This window comes from Lissotriton vulgaris, chromosome 8, assembly GCF_964263255.1.
Source record: "Lissotriton vulgaris chromosome 8, aLisVul1.2, whole genome shotgun sequence".
NCBI classification, from domain to species: Eukaryota; Metazoa; Chordata; class Amphibia; order Caudata; family Salamandridae; genus Lissotriton; species Lissotriton vulgaris.
In genome coordinates this window covers 1063205296-1063224618 of record NC_141696.1, presented here as the reverse complement: position 1 = coordinate 1063224618, position 19323 = coordinate 1063205296, and the positions used below count along the sequence as shown (strand labels likewise).

The 19323-nt window shown below is 42.5% G+C and overlaps 1 protein-coding gene across 1 annotated transcript in view; it reads right to left on the bottom strand.

Moving 5' to 3' along the window:
- DIAPH3 (diaphanous related formin 3) overlaps window positions 1-19323 on the bottom strand; it is a 2291797-nt gene that overhangs the window by 1258551 nt on the left and 1013923 nt on the right. The window lies entirely within an intron of this gene.

The following is a 19323-nucleotide window of genomic DNA, read 5'->3' as shown; positions in this document are numbered from 1 at the left end:
TTATTTATTATTAAAAAAATAAAACATTCATACAATTAATTTTAATTTTTTAAATTGTAAATATATATTAAAAATAACCCTCTACCCCAAACCCAGCCCTAAAACCTAAAAATACCCCTGTACCCCAAAACAAGCCCTTAAACCTAAAAATACCCCTGTACCCCAAAACCCAAACCCAGCCCTTAAACCTAAAAATACCCCTGTACCCCAAAACCCAAACCCAGCCCTAAAACCAAATACCCCTGTACCCCAAAACCCAAACCCAGCCCTAAAACCTAAAAATACCCCTGTACCCCAAAACACAAACCCAGCCCTTAAACCTAAAAATACCCCTGTACCCCAAAACACAAACCCAGCCCTTAAACCTAAAAATACCCCTGTACCCCAAAACCCAAACCCAGCCCTAAAACCTAAAAATACCCCTGTACCCCAAAACCAGCCCTAAAACCTAAAAATACCCCTGTACCCCAAAACCCAAACCCAGCCCTTAAACCTAAAAATACCCCTGTACCCCAAAACCCAAACCCAGCCCTAAAACCTAAAAATACCCCTGTACCCCAAAACCCAAACCTAAAACCTAAAAATACCCCTGTACCCCAAAACCCAAATCCAGCCCTAAAACCTAAAAATACCCCTGTACCCCAAAACCCAAACCCAGCCCTAAAACCTAAAAATACCCCTGTACCTCAAAACCCAAACCCAGCCCAAAACCTAAAAATACCCCTGTACCCCAAAACCCAAACCCAGCCCTAAAACCTAAAAATACCCCTGTAGCCCAAAACCCAAACCCAGCCCTAAAACCTAAAAATACCCCTGTACCTCAAAATCCAAACCCAGCCCTAAAACCTAAAAATACCCCTGTACCTCAAAACCCAAACCCAGCCCTAAAACCTAAAAATACCCCTGTACCCCAAAACCCAAACCCAGCCCTTAAACCTAAAAAAACCCAGCCCAAAAAAATATACCACTAATAAACTTACCTATAATTATACTTACGATGTAATGGTATTGCGTTGTAATAGTACCTGCGTTGTTGTGAATAGCGTTGTAAAAGGATCCGTTGTAACATGACCTGCGTTGTAAAAAATCTGTGGTCATGGAATCCGTTGTAAAAAATCAGTGGTAACAGTTGTACACCTTCTGAATCTATTGTAGTCGGTTCATAGCTGTTAAAGGTGATCCGTGGTAGAGGCTATTGGTGTCGTTGAGTTTGGACACAACAAGAGAGATTGTAGCCTGGAGTTTGTGAGGAAATCCCAGGTGGGGGGAAGATGTTTTGCAGAGTTTTTACAGCACCAAAGCTTGATCTTGCTAGTTTGTCCACTTGGGCATTCATTGATAGTTTGGAGCCCATGGTCATTCCGAGGTGTCTTACTTTCTTTGATACCTTAGGTGGTATTCCCAGATCATGAGGCCATGCGACGAGTAGGTGATAAGTTTTCCAATTGCCACACACGACTATTTCCATTCTAGAAACATTCAATTTGAGATGACTCCATGTCATCCATAGATCCACGGCTAGGAGACAACTGAAAATTGGTAAGTTGTCTTTAGGGCATAACAGTTGAAGGATGTGTGTCATCTGCATAGTTGTAGCACGTGAGGTGAAATTGATTGGGGGCTATGAAAGACATTAGTTCTGTTGTGAAGGTAGGATGTGATCCAGTCTAGAGCATTCACCTCAAAGCCAGTTTCGTAGTCTTTGTATCAGTGTGTCATGGACAACCACATCAAAGGCAGCTGAGAGGGCCAAGAGAAGTAGTGCAGCAAATCTGTTGTGGTCAACTGTGTTCTAAAGGTCATCCTAGATGGCAACGAGGGCAGATTCTGTGCCTCTTTCAATACGGATTTCCGTTTGGAAGTCTGAAAGCATGCCATTATCTTCAATGAATTGTGACATCTGGGCGAATGCTGTTCTTTCTATCAGTTTGTCCAGGAAAAGTCCATTTGTAATCAGTCTGTACTTGCCAGGGTTTTGCGGGTCCATGTTTTTTTTCTTTAGTAATTGGGGTATGTATGACTGTTCTTAGTTCTTGTGAAAAAATTCTGGATGTGAGGGTGTTCTGGCTGCGACATCTGTCATCCAATTGGACACTACGGTTGATTCGGCTGATCTGGCTGGCTAGGTGGGTGTGTCCTTCCTCCCACACCACTCCATGTGCGTACTTCCTGAAGCTGTGCGCTCGGTCGTAGAGGACAGCTCCTCCCCGATAGAAGAACCAGTCTCCGGTCTGTCTCCTAGGTATACGAGTAGCTGCGCTCTCCTGCTATAACCTCCAAACAAGTCTCAAGCTTCTGGAAATATTCCAGTACTAAAGGATTTGTTTTTGATAATTATTACTGGTGTGGCAGCAGAGGTTGTTAAAAGAATTATCTTGAAGATTTGTGGTGGACAAAGACCAGAAGGGCTGCCAGGAGGGCTTCTTCTAGAGTATTCCTGGATTGTTGTTTTAGAAAAGGATCGGTGCAGGTGCTTTTTCTTTGTTTTTAATAGGAGTTCAACTTGTCTGCTTTGGTCATGTAATGATTTGCCAGTTTGTCTGGGAAATCTTGAGTAATGAGATGACCTCCTGCTAAGCAATTTGTTTTATGAAATTCAGCGAGAATTTTATAGAATTCTCTGTTTGCAAATTTAGCGTTTTCAATTCTGTCTGAAAAGTACCTTTTCGTAGCTTTTTTGAAGCTGACTTGTATAATCTATGAAGGTTCTGTAGGCAAAATTTGTATTGGTTAGTGTTTGTTTTGAGCCGGGGACTTTGCACTTACTAATTTGTTGTTTTATCTCTTATCTCTGTATTTCCAAGGTGCGTGCTTTCTTTTGTTCTGTTGTGTCATTATTAGTGGTATTAGGATATCAAAAGCTTCCTGTAGCCACTCATGAAGTTTTTGAATAGAATTTATTGTGTCTAGATTAGCAATGGATGTTAGCTCTGCTTCTAAGTGTTCCAAATTGAGTTTATGCCACGGTCGATCGGTTGTAAGGTGTTGTTTTATGTTTGAAAGCAAGGAAATGGTAATCTGAACATGTAAGTGGAGTTATTATTTGAAAGCTAACTAGTTCTGTCTTTTCAAAAATGACTTCTAGGATGGGTCCAGCAATGTGTGTGGGTTTGTGGACGATCTGATACAGGCTCCGTGTGTGTAGGCCAGTGATGATTGTTTTCGGATGGGGCATATTGGGTTTGTCAAACCAAATGTTGAGGTCACCCAGAATGCATAGGTTGGAGTGTAGTATTATCAGGTTTGAGACCGTGTCTAGAAGTGTTTCTCGGAATGTTGCATTGCTAGGTGGAGGTCTGTAAAGGAGCAGAAAGTTAGAGGAGGAACATGGTGTAGGATTGCATCTGGTGAAAAGGGCCTCACAACCTTGTATGGAGAATTTGTCAGTTTTAGTGATTTGTAATGTTTGTGAACACAACAGCTAGGCCACCTCCTCTTTTGCCTATACGTTTTTGAGTAATAGTTTGATAGCCTAGAGGAATAGCTTCATGCATGACTGGAGCCATAACATCTGCTAACCATGATTCCATTTTTAAGAATATGTCAGGTTTTTGTGCAGTGAGAAGGTCGTAGATGTGATGTTTGTTTTTAGAGAGTGATCAAGCATTTATTAGTAGATAGTTTAGAGAATTTGCTTTGGTGACTTTGAGAAGTGTTTTGCAGCTTGTAGCATGTGTGTCCTTAATGTTGGCATTAGCTGCATGAGGCTAGCAATCTTGTAGCTGTTCTGTATCGTGTTCCTTGTCCAGCAGGCTAAAAAGGCATTTTGATGGGTCTGCGTGTGTAGGTGGTTGAGAATGGGTTTGTGAGTTCGTGAGTGGTGGTATTTTTGTAGTGTAACCTTGTTGTGCAGTAGACATGGAGAAGCAAAGTTGTGAGGAGTGGCATTTTGCTTTTTTTGTTTGTGTCTGTTTAGAGTGCAAGGTGTATGAGTTAGGGGTGGTGGTGCAGCAGGATGCAGTAGGGTTCTAATTTGTCCAATGGATGAGAGGCACTTAAAAGAGAGTTGTGTTGCTGTATATGTGTTAGGTGAGGGGGAAGAGAGAAAGCTTTGCATTGTAGTTTTTTCAGGGTGTGCATCATTCGTGTGGTCGGGAAGGTGGGAGTGGGTGCATGTTTGTAGTTTGTGATGGAAAGTATTAATAGGTGCTGTGCATGAGAGATTTTGTTGTGCTGGTGTGTGTTATGTTTTGTTTTTGAGGAGTAGTGAAAGGAGGTGCTGATGCATTTGCTTTCTGAGAAGGATTTGTATGTAAAGTATTGTTGACAAGTGGAAATTGTAAGGTAAATGGGATGATGTTTTAAACGAATAGTGTTTGTTGTCAGTAAGACGAGATGATTAGAGTTAAGAGTGTTTGTGTTAGATTTGATTGCTGAAAGAAGTAATGTGTGTGGTGCAGGGTAGTGTAAGCGTTGTGTGGTAGTGTTATTGAGGTAGAAAGAAGAGGAGGGTGTTGGTGACAGTGGAGAAGTGTGGCTCAGGGGTTAGAGGCGGCAGACCCGGAAGCTGAGATCGGCCCTGGACCAGGGTTCAATTCCCCGCCTCGGCGGGTCTTGGGCTCAAAAATTCCCCGGACTCGATAATTCTCGCTCCGGTGCCTTCTCAACTCACGGGTTCACACTCTGCGACTCTGGGCAATAGCTTGCTTAATCTCCACAATGGCCCCTCGCGGCGGGATGCCTGGCTTTCACCTTGTGGATACCCTGCCGGGGTTATCTCACAGGGGAATACCAGGACGGGTTCCCTAAGCAAGCGCCGGGAAACCCTTTGTGGGTAGCTGTGCGCTATATAAGCTCAAATACATTTACATACATTTACATTTACCGTAAGGAAAAGCAACATGGTCACAAGCAAATCCTGAGAAACGGCGTCTAGCTTCCTTACAGTCACCGGATGGGTTCTTGACATACAAGAGATACTGAATAGACCGCATTTCTTGAATTATGAATCAGGATACTGATCAGCCTTTGGATACGTGATAAATATATACATTAACTAATATTTTTAATTTGTGCTGTGACTTTTTGAATTTTGTGAAACTTTAGCCCTGAGGAAGTCTGTGGCCTACACCACAAAGAGACGAAACACATGTTGGCGGCTAGGACTATGTTTGATGAAGTTATAAAGAAATAAAAGAAGACTAAGAGGATTATTGGTGTTGACACAGTAAGAACTTCAACTGATTGTTGTGGAATATGCTCAGTATATATCTCTTTTCTCGTGTCTAAATGGTGCAGAATCGGTCTACACCTTTTGGTATTTGGTGGGTGGCCTGTACCTTATCTGTTTGATGAAGTTATAAAGAAATAAAAGAAGACTAAGAAGATCATTGGTGTAGACATTAAGAACTTCAACTGATTGTTGTGGAGTATGCTCAGTATATATCTCTTTTCTCGTGTCTAAATGGTGCAGAATTGGTATACATCTTTTGGTATTTGGTGGGTGGCCTGTACCTTATCCTTGGAGCAACCAGATTTTTAGGACTTTTGATCACATCACAACTCTGCGCAATCAAGACCCAACCATCCGTCGTTTGTAATATTAAAAATATAGTACTAGCTCCGAAGTCATTTTTTTTTAAGGAGCCTTTCGACACTTGTTTGGCCTTCCGAGAGTGGAATTGAAGAAAGTAGGGATTTAACTTCAAAAGTAAACAGATTGTACTTATGTGAGACAATGATATAAGGTTGTTAAAATATAAGATTAACTGTGTGGTCATTTGTTTAAGGAAGGAGCCTTTCAACACTTGTTTGACCTTCCGAGAGAGGAATTGAAGAAAGTAGTGATTTAACTTCCAAAGTAAATAGATTGTAGTTATCAGAAGACATATGTAGTGAATTTGAATGTCAAAGGAAATTATGTGTCTTTGGTAAATGTTGAAAATTCATTCACGAGGAGCTGAAAAAAGATATCAACTTATTGAGTCAATGCTTGCTAAAGGGATTTGTTCACCACAATTATTTTTAGGGGCCAGTGGTTCGTAAAGATTATTTTTGTAGACAGATCTTTATTCAAGAGAAATAATGCATGGTACTTACGTGTGTTTAAAAAAAATTATACTGGAAGTGGTCTGCCTGATTCTGTGCTGATTGCAACTGGTCAGTGCACATTTTCAGGGTGGCCTGTGTAGGGTATGTTTCAAAAGTCCAGGTGTGTCAAGGCTTTGGGACTACCCTATCTGAGGAGGGGAATGATTTAAAAAAAGGGCAACAACTCTTGTGTTAGTATTAGCCACTCCATTTACTTATGTGGCTAGGGACATGTCTGAACAGTTTTGGATATTCACGGTTTTCAATTTTTGGGCTTGGACTGAACCAACAAAACAAAAGCTGCTTTTAACAACACTGCGCCGCACAATAAATTATTTAATTATTATTTTCTTAGATCCTTTGAAAATAAATGTAGATTTTGTTAAACTTTATTAATTTAATATTAGATGTTATCACAATAGTCAGTGATATTCTACAAGCTCTAAGCACTAACTCTCCAATTAAATCTGGAGCTGAGTGATGGTCTTTGTGAATTAGTAGCACCACAGCCGGATACAAATTAGAAGGTGATCATGAATTTGGGGTCTACTATCCACTACTGCTCACCCATTTATGTGCATGCCAATAATGATAAGTTCCAAACTGTAATTGCAAATTGATGTTTAAGTACCATAAATCTCCAAAAAAGAGAAGCAACTATTCGGGTTTCAAAAATACTATCTTCAGACAAAGCAAGTTCTTGATCTGAGTAACACAGAGTCATAATTAAAATCACAAAGATACTGAAGTTAGCGGAGTAGAAACTGTACTCACTAATTTGAGAACATATTTTCTGCCGTTTTATGTTAAAATCACAGGCAAATGGACGCTCCAGACGTTGTGGGTCTAGTGTGAGTGACAAATGATAAAGTGGGCACCAGGAAAGGAGGGAAGCAGTCACTGGAAGCCTAAATCAGACGGACACACCCAGACTTGGTTTTCAGTATTTCAAGGGAGTCACTTCTTCTGCAACATTTAGCACATGTAAATAAAAGGAATAATGAAAAATGGCAAGAACCATGAAAAAAATGAGTTCATTTCCAGCACTAGTTCAGAAAGAACGTTAAATGTTTGAAACATTAAAGAAAAACTATATGAATTGCTTCAACCAAAGGGTTAACTGTTTATATTTGCATTTGTAAGGAAAAATAGCTTATTATCTACATGTCGTGAGGATATATACATTAAAGGGACTCTCGATGGCATGGCAGGCTCGCCAATTCAGTGCAATAGTTAGAAAAAATAGCAAACAAAAGGATTTACTGATCTTTCAGTCATAATGCATTTAACTTCATGATTCCCCAGAACATAATCATACAAGTACATTTATGCAAAGTTCAACCATTAACATTACACGGAAGGTGTCAAAGGGAAAACCTAATTACAAATAGTGGACATCAATTTATCATTCCCTCTATCAATATCAGTGTAAACCCTGGGATAAAGGCTGATTACCTAAATTTGCATTTAAAACACAACAGAAAGAAAAATCAATACGGGCATGTAATAAAATGTCTGACCATTTCTGAAAAGTGTTTTGCGCTGTAGACTTAAAACCAGCCAGCATTATCTCTTCAGTGTATTGATTACTATAACCTGGTTTGCTTAATTCTAATGAATGTAACTTGTTTATACTGACCTATTGTTGAATTAACAGCAAGGAAATATCTTCATTGGAATGTTCGCTACACACGTGTATCCAGAAGTGGACTGACAAACCAAGCTCTATTTTTCCTTCCTTCATTCCAATCTACCCAAGTGGTACTTTAAAACCTCTCAGACACACTTATTTTATATATATATATATAGGCAAAATTAGTGACAAATGATGGAGTGAAAATAATAACAGAATAGTGCAGTTAATAAGAACGTAAAATAAAAATAACAGAAGATATCACAAGGGAGGTATATTGTTTCACGAGAGACATCCTCAAAGGGCATTCCTTATATGCAACTTCTATAATGGTTTGTGACATTAAGATGTAATGTCAAATATTGTTCTTAACTCAGGACCAAGCTTATCCCCTGGGTAACTGGGAGGAATGTCTATCAATCTGGTCACACTAGCAGTTTTTTCTGGGGATAAGTGCCCTCAAGACCCACTTTCTCAATGCGTAATATATTATTAACTTTGACTAATGGGGCTTATGCTATTCATGGCAAATATACTGTATTCTATAAACACTAAGTGGTTTGGAATCAGCCTCATTCAGCCACTGGAGTTTTTGGCTCAAGAACTTTCAGCTACTGGATGAGACACTGGGAATCACATATTGAACAATTCCGCACAGCTATTTTAGTCTCATCTTCCTTCTATTAGCTGCCTCAGTCAATCACTCTACTACCAATTGAATGCACAAATTTTACAACTGAAAAGCACACGGTCATCACCCATTTATGTAATTATCTCTGCCTACACAGAGCAATCATTTTTAAGTCTGCTTTCACAGTGCAACTGTCACCAGACTATGCGATGGCCAGAAGAAAAAAAGCTTTAAATGGCACTACCAAGAGAAGGGCTTTGGCTCTACTCACATGTTGAGCCCCTTGAGAACAGCATTTGATTAGGCATGAGCTGTGGGCTTCCCCTAAAAAAACAGTGCTTATATGGCACCTGCTGCCTTTCTGAAAAGCTTATGTAGGACTGAGTGGTTTATGGTAATAAGCCAATGATCAAACTATAGGTCAGAGTGGTTTCGTAGAATTACCACAAAGGGAATAGCAACGACATTTATGTAAAATTCATATGCCAAAACTAATAAACCTTTAAATGTGGATTGTTATTACACAATGTTAAAGCATGTCGTTAACTCTCAATCAGAAATTTCCAATAAGTGCAACAAAACCTTTAAGTGACAGTAGGATAAGAAAGTACTGGGCCTCATTTTTGGGAGAAGTTTTACAAGATATTGGAGGCTGATTTAGAACCAGTTCTAGCCAGCTTATTTTGATACAATGTGGGTGGGAGAGATTACATTTTTAATGGTAGAAGCAATAATCTATAAACAAAAGCAATTAAATGAGATGCGCCTCCTAAACTCCCACCACACTAATGAATATAGATGTAGATTTAGTTCAAGAACTGTCTAGGCTCCATGTGGAGAAGGTTTGTTTTAGGTCACAACGTCCTCTCTAAGATAATGCCAGCTTATGCAGCACTAACCACCATAGTAGTTATCAAAGGTGCATTGTCAGGCTAGTACCGTTTAGGCAAAGGTTCAACATAGTTTTTCCATTCGTCTTAGTTGCTGTGTGATTTAGCAATCGAACCTCTAGAGAATAACTATCAAAACAATATGTTTATGGGTATTAACTTATTTGATGTAATGTAGGTCTCTACCTTCACTCACAATTTGATATTTTTACATATGGATGTGGGTACTTCTCTCCATCCTACAAGTAGGTCTAAGTTTAATGGGGAAAAAGCCAAACTATTCTTGATCAACCTCAAAGTAGAGAACATGACTAAGCAAATGAAATTGCCCTAGTAAGGGGAGTGGAATAATCAATTCAATACCCAAGAGTACAAGGGACACAGAGGATCAGGGTCAGTACCAATATATCCGACCTATTGAATGAAATTCTGAAGGACCTTGGTAGATGGCACAACATGTATATGTCGTAGTGGATGGCATTTACGCAGTCAAAATTAATAATGTACAGTGTCTTCTCTAGGTTATTAAAGACTTACCAGATAAGACTAAGAATGGAGCACTGAAAAGCATACAAATGGTATCTGTCGATGTTTGAATGGGAGCGAAATGCCCATGTTAATCCATGTCATTGGTAAAAGCCCTGTGGCACAGGAGAGCACTGGAGTACCTGGAACTGCTGGTGAATAATATGTGTGTATTCAGTGAATTAGCCCAAAGGAGTCGTACCCACAGTGGTGGGTACAGCCATGCTTTAGTTTCCTAGAAAAGACAAGCTTCGCACAATATCTAAAAAGCAGCTTTGTCACTGGCACAATGCTGGTGGTTTATGACTTTCCCAGCAAGCTGTCCCTACTCCACCACCGAATCATAATACATGCCTCAAAGAAAGGAACATGCCCTACTATAAGTGAAGGGAGAGTGACTCAAGTGTTCACAGATCCGCTCAAGAGGGTGATATCCTTTGACGACAGTAACAGATTGATGTAAAGCAAAGTGAGAGGTTTTGTTTCACGTAACTGCTAGAGAGAATGTTAGGTCTAAGATATTCAACAAGACATTTACAGGAACCCTAAGCCTAAAAGTAAGTTCTCATCCTTATTTTGAGGATAACATAGGGCAGTAGATGCTGCAATAAGAGGGAGCTCGAATCAGAGCTATTAAACACAGATGTTTGAATGGTATTATGAATGTGTACAGGGAAAATGCTTTCATAAGTATGTCGCGGTGGTATTTAATTGCGGCAAGGTACCTTGAAGCAAGTGGCGGGTGTTCGATGGAGTGTGAGGAGGAGGGAGTACTCCATCCATATGTGGTGCCAGTGCTCCTAATTACAGCTTCTGGAAGAAGGTTCTAAAAGTCAAAGGTGATTTAATGGACTATATCTTATCCTGGATAGACCAGATTTGGCAATTTCGAAACGGGATCATGCAAAGTAAGAGGAAACCGGGAGATGGAGGGGCAGATTTGCAAGGTACGACGCTCAGTAAAGTTGGTGATAGCTGTTGCAAGAGGATGGAGGCACCAACTTTAGGAAACCGATCACAGAAGAAATGGAATGTGATGTGAATGGAACAATTTTTAAACAGTTCAGTTGACAGAAAGTTTGTTACCAATTTAGTTTTCCATGCTTGATTACATGGCGAGCGATTGCAGAGAAAAAACATGCATACTGATGTTGAGGCCATGGCTCCTTTGGCGAACATGAATTACCTAGAGTATGTTTTGCGTGGCTCGTCCAGTGGCAATGGGAATTTATTATGATGTTGTGGATTTGTTTTGTGTAGAAAGTAGGTTGGTTTTGAGTGGAAATCAGGGGTTGAATGGGACAGGCCTTCTAAATGGATAATGAAGGCCAGTCTACTTGGGATGACCGTAGACCGGGAGGGAAATACTTTAAAGAGTAGTTTGCTCTCGGGACTGCCACTTTCATTTTTGGGAAACCTAGGAGCAGCTATACTGTCGTGGGGTCCCCTAGGCATAACAGTGGCAGCTTTTTAATATTATATACATTTGTAATTTTCGCCTCATGTAGCGCTGCTGTTCCTATTGTGAAACGTCCTGTCACCTTCAGGTTAAGTCCGCACTACATAACAAGCATTTGCAATGCAATAGGTCTCACATTAGGAAAGTTTGAGCTATTGGTATTGTAAATGGCATTTTTTATTTATGTGTTGGTTTGGAAAATAGTGAAATGAATAGCTTTGTCATTTACAATGCCAATAGTTTTAACTTTCGCAAATGTGACACCTATAGCATGTTGTATTTACGAGACTTAGATGTATTGATATTACAAATAAAAATGGCTTTTATTTTTTTAATAATTAATACTTACAAGTTATTGTAATTTATAATGGCAATAGCTTTTGTAAATAACTTTTGTGAAGATTATGTTCATTGTATTTTATTGTGATGAAAATCCAAGAACAGAAGTGAACTATTAACATTTTTGTGACATTTGTAATGAAGCTTGAAACATTGAGAGAACATATCTGAACCAGTTGTTGTTGAATGGTTGCACAGATTGATATTGTGGTGGCGCGAAGTGATGTAGTGGTGGCGACGAGTGATGCTGTGGCGTTCAGTGATGCTGTGGTAGCGCATAGTGATATTCTGGTGGTGCTGAGTGATGCTGTGGTGATGCGATAGATAGATAGATAGATAGATAGATAGATAGATAGATAGATAGATAGATAGATAGATAGATAGATAGATAGATAGATAGAATGAGGGCGACAGATAGATAGTGGGAGGGCGATAGATAGAGTGAGGGCGATAGTTAGATAGAGTGAGGGTGATAGAGAGATAGACGGATAGAAGGGTGAAAGATAGATAGACGGATAGATAAAGTGTATTTATGTTGCATTGAGTAGAGTGTAAGTATGAGGCATGTAATTATATGGCACTGAGTGGTAATATGGGGAGTGTATATTGTATTCAGTAAAGTGTAATTTTGTGGCGTGTAATTATGTGGCACTGAGTGGTATTTGGAGTGTATGTTGCATTGAGTGCAGTGCAATTATGCAGCATATAATTATGTAGCACTGAGTGGTATTGTGTGGATTGTCTGTTGCATTCAATAGAGTGTAATTATGTGGTGTGTAATTATGTGGCACTGAGTGGTATTTGGAGTGTATGTTGCATTGTGTGCAGTGTAATTATGGTGCATATAACTATGTGGCACTGAGAGGTATTTGGAGTGTATGTTGCATTGAGTGTAGTGTAATTATGTGGAGTGAAATTATGTGGCACTGCGCGGTATTTGAAGTGTATGTTGCATTGAGTGCAGTGTAATTATGTGGCGTGTAATTATGTGGCACTGAGTGGTATTTGGAGTGTATGTTCCATTGCAGAGCGTGTGAGGGTGCAGAGTGTGAGGGAATGGTGGCATGCTGCGCTTTAAATGAATATGTTTAAAAGTAAAGTGTGCTATACTGCGATTGCTACAATTGTTAATTGTGGATGCGTTAACAATTGATGTGTGCACTGATGGCTGGTGGTGTGTGTGCCTGTAGAAATAGTGCACTGATGTGATGGCTGGTGGTGTGTGCGCCTGGTGAAAGCGTGCACTGATGGCTGGCGTTGTGTGTGTGTATGCCTGGTGAAAGCGTGCACTGACGGCTGGTGGTGTGTGCCTGGTGTAAGTGTGCACTGACGACTGATGGTGTCTGTGCCCGGTGAAAGTGTGCACTGATGGCCGGTGGTGTGTATGCCTGGTGAAAGCTTGCACTGATGGCTGGTGGTGTATGTGCCTGTTGAAAGCATGCACTGATGACTGGTGGTGTGTGTGTGTGCCTGGCCGACTGGTGGTGTGTGTACCTGGTGGAAGCATGCACTGATGGCTGGTGGTGTGTGCTTGGTGAAAGCGTGCACTGACGGCTGGTGGTGTGTGTGCCTGGTTAAAGCGTGCACTGACGTCTGGTGGTGTGTGCCTGGTGGAAGCGTACACTGACGGCTGGTGGTGTTTGTGCCCGGTGAAAGCGTGCACTGACGGCTGGTGGTGTTTGTGCCCGGTGAAAGCGTGCACTGATAATTGATGGTGTCTGTGCCTGGTGAGAGTGTGCACGGATGGCTGGTGGTGTGTGCGCCTGGTGAAAGCGTGCACTGATGGCTGGCGTTGTGTGTGTGTATGCCTGGTGAAAGCGTGCACTGATGGCTGGTGGTGTGTGCCTGGTGTAAGTGTGCACTGACGACTGATGGTGTCTGTGCCCGGTGAAAGTGTGCACTGACGGCCGGTGGTGTGTATGCCTGGTGAAAGCTTGCACTGATGGCTGGTGGTGTGTGTGCCTGTTGAAAGCATGCACTGATAACTGGTGGTGTGTGTGTGTGCCTGGCCGACTGGTGGTGTGCGTGCCTGGTGGAAGCATGCACTGATGGCTGGTGGTGTGTGCTTGGTGAAAGCGTGCACTGACGGCTGGTGGTGTGTGTGCCTGGTTAAAGCTTGCACTGACGTCTGGTGGTGTGTGCCCGGTGAAAGCGTGCACTGACAGCTGGTGGTGTTTGTGCCCGGTGAAAGCGTGCACTGATGACTGATGGTGTCTGTGCCTGGTGAGAGTGTGCACTGACGGCTGGTGGTGTGTGCCCGGTGAAAGCGTGCACTGATGACTGATGGTGTCTGTGCCCGGTGAAAGTGTGCACTGACGGCCGGTGATTAATCACAGGATGTTGAGTTGATGCAGGGATACAAACCTGGTTCCCCAGTTTCTATATTGGCAGCTCTGGTCGTTAGGCCACATCTATAGAGAGATATACGAAGTACTGAGGAAGACAAGATAAACTGCACTTCAATAATAAGGTCGAAATAAGTTAGTACCTCTGTGATCGTTTTACTGCAAAATTGTGAAAAGGATGAGACTCTAGTGCACAACAGTTCGAATTTAGTTGTAGGACAAGGCAGCCCAAGAAGTGCCAGTGCAAAGTGTTGGAAGCAACTCCGGCCAAGCATCTACTGTAAACAGAGGCCACGTCATCAGTAAACTTGGAAAAATATGTAGCCTGGCCCAACCTTAAAAGTGTTGCCGTCACTGTGGGTGTAGCCCATTATGTGGCCGACTTGATTATGCTTTTAATAGAATAATTGGATTCTCAAAAGTGATACGTGGTGCAAGAGACCCGAAAGGAGTGAGTGTGGCAATACATGTATGGTTATACATACTGATTAAACAAGCAACCTCAAAGCCGTTTCGGAGTTTGTGTGCCTCCTTATAAAAGATGGCCTTTCGGTCCTAGACACAGTAACCATGGGGCTCACATCTGGGCGTACCCTTCAACCTTTCAGCATCTCACAGAGAAAAACAAAACAAGCGAGGGAGCAAGATGACCGGAGAGAGTGAAAAAGCATTGTAGGGAGAGAGAAAAGAGATGGGGGATAGGAAAAGTGAAAGTGATGAAAAGGCCAAAGTAAACAGAGAGCCCCTATTAAACAGAACACACAGATAGATAAAACATTGGGTAGATGCTCACAAGCCACATTATCTCGAGAAGTATAATATCTGCAGTATTATGGAGCATGAAAACTGCAGAGATCACGAATGTGACAGAAAAGAGATGGTTCATGTGCACTTGGAGGCGAGATTGTTTATCTTTGGAAGGGGAGGAGAGATCAGCCTGGAGTGAGATAAGAAATACAGGGGGGGGGGCAAGGCTTATAAAGCATCAACCAAACAAAATGAGCAAGCGGCACCACAGAGGACCCTGCCATACAAGGAAAATATGGCTCAAAAGTACAACACCTTTACAAATGGAGTACAGAAGAGCTCACTGAAGGGACTTGCATTTGTCTCCTTGTCACGGAGATAGGTGTTGTAAAGACTGGAAATCGATGACCCAGGAAAGCTACCTACCCTATCTGGTAAGTAAGCGCGGATGATGGTGAGGGTGGGGAGAGGGGTTTCAGCAGCATGGAGAAGTGGTGAGTGGGTGGGAAAATAAGGAACACTGGCAACACGTAAACATATATAAAAGTACCTAAACCGCTATGACCTAAACTCCCATAACTGCAGTAATTCAGGTTAGAGCCCCGACTGATAAGAAGACACCCAGTCGGCGGCAAAGTTCCCAGACAGCACAAAGGCAGGTGGTTGACGAACGATAAACGCTGGGTGTGAATGGGCACGGGTGGAAGCGGAGGAGTAACTGACAGAGCCCTGCCCCCTCCCTCATTACGGAGAAAAGTCAAAAGGGGGGGGGGTCACGCACTGTAGTCGCGCGCAAAGACTTGCGGACTGTGGTTTCTACCTAGGAAATGTGGGAAACGAAAATGACTCTCTGCATGGAGGCCTGGAGAGTGGTCTACGCAGCAAGAGGCTGCCCCCAAAAGTTGGACCGAATATGGGGAAGGTGGAGACAACACTCAGGATTGATGTAGGACAGTGGAGAATGACCGAATAGCTCTCTGGCGAGAAATGGAATCCGTACTGCAGACCCTGTCCCCTGACATCTGTGGAGACAACACCCTCTTGTCAGTGGCTGCATCATATATAGCCCGGAGGGGATGAGATTTGGGTAGGCAGCTGCCACTACCGGAACTTGTCCTCTGGGAGGAAAAATACAAAGATGGATGGGTTGATGGTCACATCCTTGTGGCATTTAGTTTGAATTTTTTTGCAAAAATGTAAAAATAAAAGTAAAACAAAAAACACATCAACGATGCACACTGCTTGTAAGCAACTTGCTGCGTATAGTGTAGAGCAGGCTTCTGCAAACTGTAGCTCATGACTGCTGGTAGCTCTTCAGCTACCTGCAAGTAACTTGCAAGTAACTCCTGTGTGCAGTTCAGCCTAAGTCTGAAACTTTGGTTGGCTGAATGAATGTAGTGGACACCAAAGTTAAAACGTATGTAATTGAGACTAATATGTATTTATCTTGGAGAAAAATGTTTCATTTTCCAAAACTAATATTTGACTGATAAATCAGGTAGAATTGTGGGACACGTATTACTAGTTTTATTAACCTAATGCCAGAAGCCTTGCAGCTATAGTCACGATGTATTAGCCTCATGTTAAACTCAGTACTATCCAGGAAAAGGCATTCTAAATTATTTTTTACATTACTACAAGTAACACTGCCAGGTGGACAGGAGGTGTTCACTGCTGACAATGATGTGTAATGTGGCCACTAAGTAATTTTATCAAATTGGTCACTATCACAATATTATCATTAAACATAACTCGTTCTTATTAAAGAAGAGGTTGCAGGCCCCTCAGATACAGAAATTCCAGCTCTGCGACCTCATACTCTGTATGGAAGGATACTGCTCTCCACTACACATCACTGCGAGGGCAAGCATAATAACAGGATCCCATAAGCTCCGCTCTACCCCATACAATGCGGCACAAGTGCAAAACCCTTTTACATGTCTGTTGTCTCTTACGCTTGTAGGTGTGGATTTGCAGGCATGAGGTCTATGCCATTAAAATACAGGTCTAGACCCTGCACACAATGTGAGACCATGTAGTACATGCAGTATGCATGCACAGACCTCAATCCCATCCTACACAATACTCCTACCTCAGCCCCACAATGAATAGTGAGCAGTAGAACACTCTCATCCCCTCCGTACTGAGTGACAGTTCAGCGCTCAGTAAGCAAAATAGAAAAAAAACACGGTTCGCGACAATCGGACACACGCAACGCATAAGCAATGAATGACAGACGATCAGATGGTCTCTTGATTCTACCCCTCCTTGTTAAATGCAACAAAAAGTATATCATAACCAATCAGATAGGCATTATGGGGAAAAGGCACACGTGGTACACAAAGCGATACTGTATCACATAAAAACTGGTAGCTCGCTGTGAAAGCCAGTTTTACACCAGTAACTTTAACCCTGTTTGAGTACACACAGGAATGCTCTAATGTAGAGACAGGAGACAACAGATTCGTCAGCCAATGAGGGGCCGTGGAGTGAAGGCTCGGGGGCGGCGGACGGGGGAAGCCGCGTGACACTCCGTACAAGCCAAAGCAAACTCGAACAGAGGCAAGAGGAACTAGCCAATGACAGCAGTGCTAAATGGAATATAACAGATATATGAAGTGTGCTGTGATTGGTCTGTTGTTTTTCCTATTTCCTAGTGTGTAGGGGGGCTGCATATAAGGGGGGGTGCTGTGGGGCTCAAGGGGCGCATTTCGGCAACAGGCCTGAGCAGTTCAGTGCTTTAAATGGAAAAAAATAAGTGCAGGTACTCACCAAAAAGAGCAGTGGGCGGAGTTAAGGGAGGAGCTAAGGTGGGACAAGGGGCGGGGTTAGCTTTTTGACTTTGCCAAGGTTGTATGCACAAAACCTGCATGCATTGTTAGAATGTCGGATGTATCTGTCCATTAGTTATCTCACTAATAACTATATATATGGCACTTAATTATAAGTGTTTATTACTACCCAAAGTAGGCTTTTTTAGCATCCTTGAAATAAGAAAAGATGGAGGAAATAACAGCGAGGTTCTAAATATATGCCTTCTTGTTTGCAGGCATGTCGTTGCTACAGGGTCATAACTCACTAAGCTATTTTACAAGGATCTTAACTTTTGACCTGCAGGCAACACAAGGCTCTATGCGACAAAAACTGTAATGTTTTGATTTGTTCTGCATTCCGTCCATCAATTGTGTGTCTTTTGCTCAGTTTGTGCAGCACACACTATACATGGTAGTTATTTATCAAGATAACCATAAAGGAAATGTGACTTCATCAAATGTTATGCTGTGAAGAAAGGCGCAGCAAGATACTGTAAGGTGACCAGTAGAAGCTCCATAGTTTATTTTGTGAGTTGGTATGCGTTTGGTATGTGTTTAATTGTATGTGTGCATGTTGTATGTGTGTGTCTACCGATGGAATGTGTGTGCTGTGTGTCCGTGCTTGTGGTTTTCGCAAATTTTTGCATGTGCATGCTTGGGCATGAATGTTTGGTGCATTTACATCAGCAGTATGCACTCATCTATGTCCGTGAATTGCCATTATCGTTTGTGTGCATGTATCCGCTACTGTGTTGTGTGCGTCACTCACTACTGTGTTTGCCTATGGTGCTTGTCTATTTGTGGAATGTGTGTTTTATTTGTGCAACAGTGAAATCAAGCATTTCATGAACATTTGTTTTAAAAAAAAAAATTATAAATAGAAGGGTATCCGAAGAGTGTGTTCTTCTGAGTGAGCTGCGTTCATTCCTGTGACTCACGCAGCCAGAGTTCAGTGCCTTCCCCCAGCCTGTTTTCTCAACCACGGTACACAAACACTTGTCACTTATCCAATATACGGAAACACGGTTCAAAACAAGATAGAGTTTTAGAAAATATCGATCAAGTGTTGTAATTTTCAGCCAGGGACGCACTCATTTAATAAGTGCTGAAGAACGGTGCCCCCTCTCCCCCAACCCCCCGCCCCCGCCCCCCCCTCTGGATCATACACCCAGGGCAGACCGGGAGGGGTCCAAGGCCGAGAGGGGCAGGCCAGCTGGCGCCTGTCCCCAGGAGCGCTTAACGTGCCACTGATAGATAACACTAAACCCACTTTTCATCTGTTCTGTTTACGGAATATTCAATCCAGAACAGTGCATCCCGCTGCCACCCATTAGATTTTACAGCCCCTCTCAGCCCCACTGTGAAAGAACAATGGATCCGATAAGCACTCTGCAGACCCTCCTCCCTCCCCGCTCTGAACACTTCAAAAGCACCTCACGCTGGTTCCTGGTGACAAGCGCTCCGTGATTAATTCCATGCAGACAGTGCTTGTTAAAGGAGCTGCAGAGGTAGTGGAGGTGATAAAGGAGGCGCTGCTGGGCGCGCTGCCTGGGCTGAAGTCCGGTCCCATGAGTAGTACCGGTACTCTCTTCCTGCTCGGAAAAAGTGCCGGTACTCAAGGGGAGAAAAGGAAAAAGTGCCGGTACTCAGTACCGGTGAGTGCCGGCCCATTTAAAGCACTGGGCCTGAGTTGATTTACAGTTTTTAAGGAGAGGCTTTGGGTTGCGGTGCCTGGCACTGGTGGGTGTGGAATCCATAAGGAGGAGTTGTAAACTGGGGTCCGGAATATGGGGGGAGTCGGATCCGATCCTCATACGGAGAACACTCTGGGAACTGCTAGAGTCCTAGGTAGGTGGTCCGGGTACAGTGGGCGATGGAAGGTGATGGAGGGCTCAGAGTGACGTCACCTGC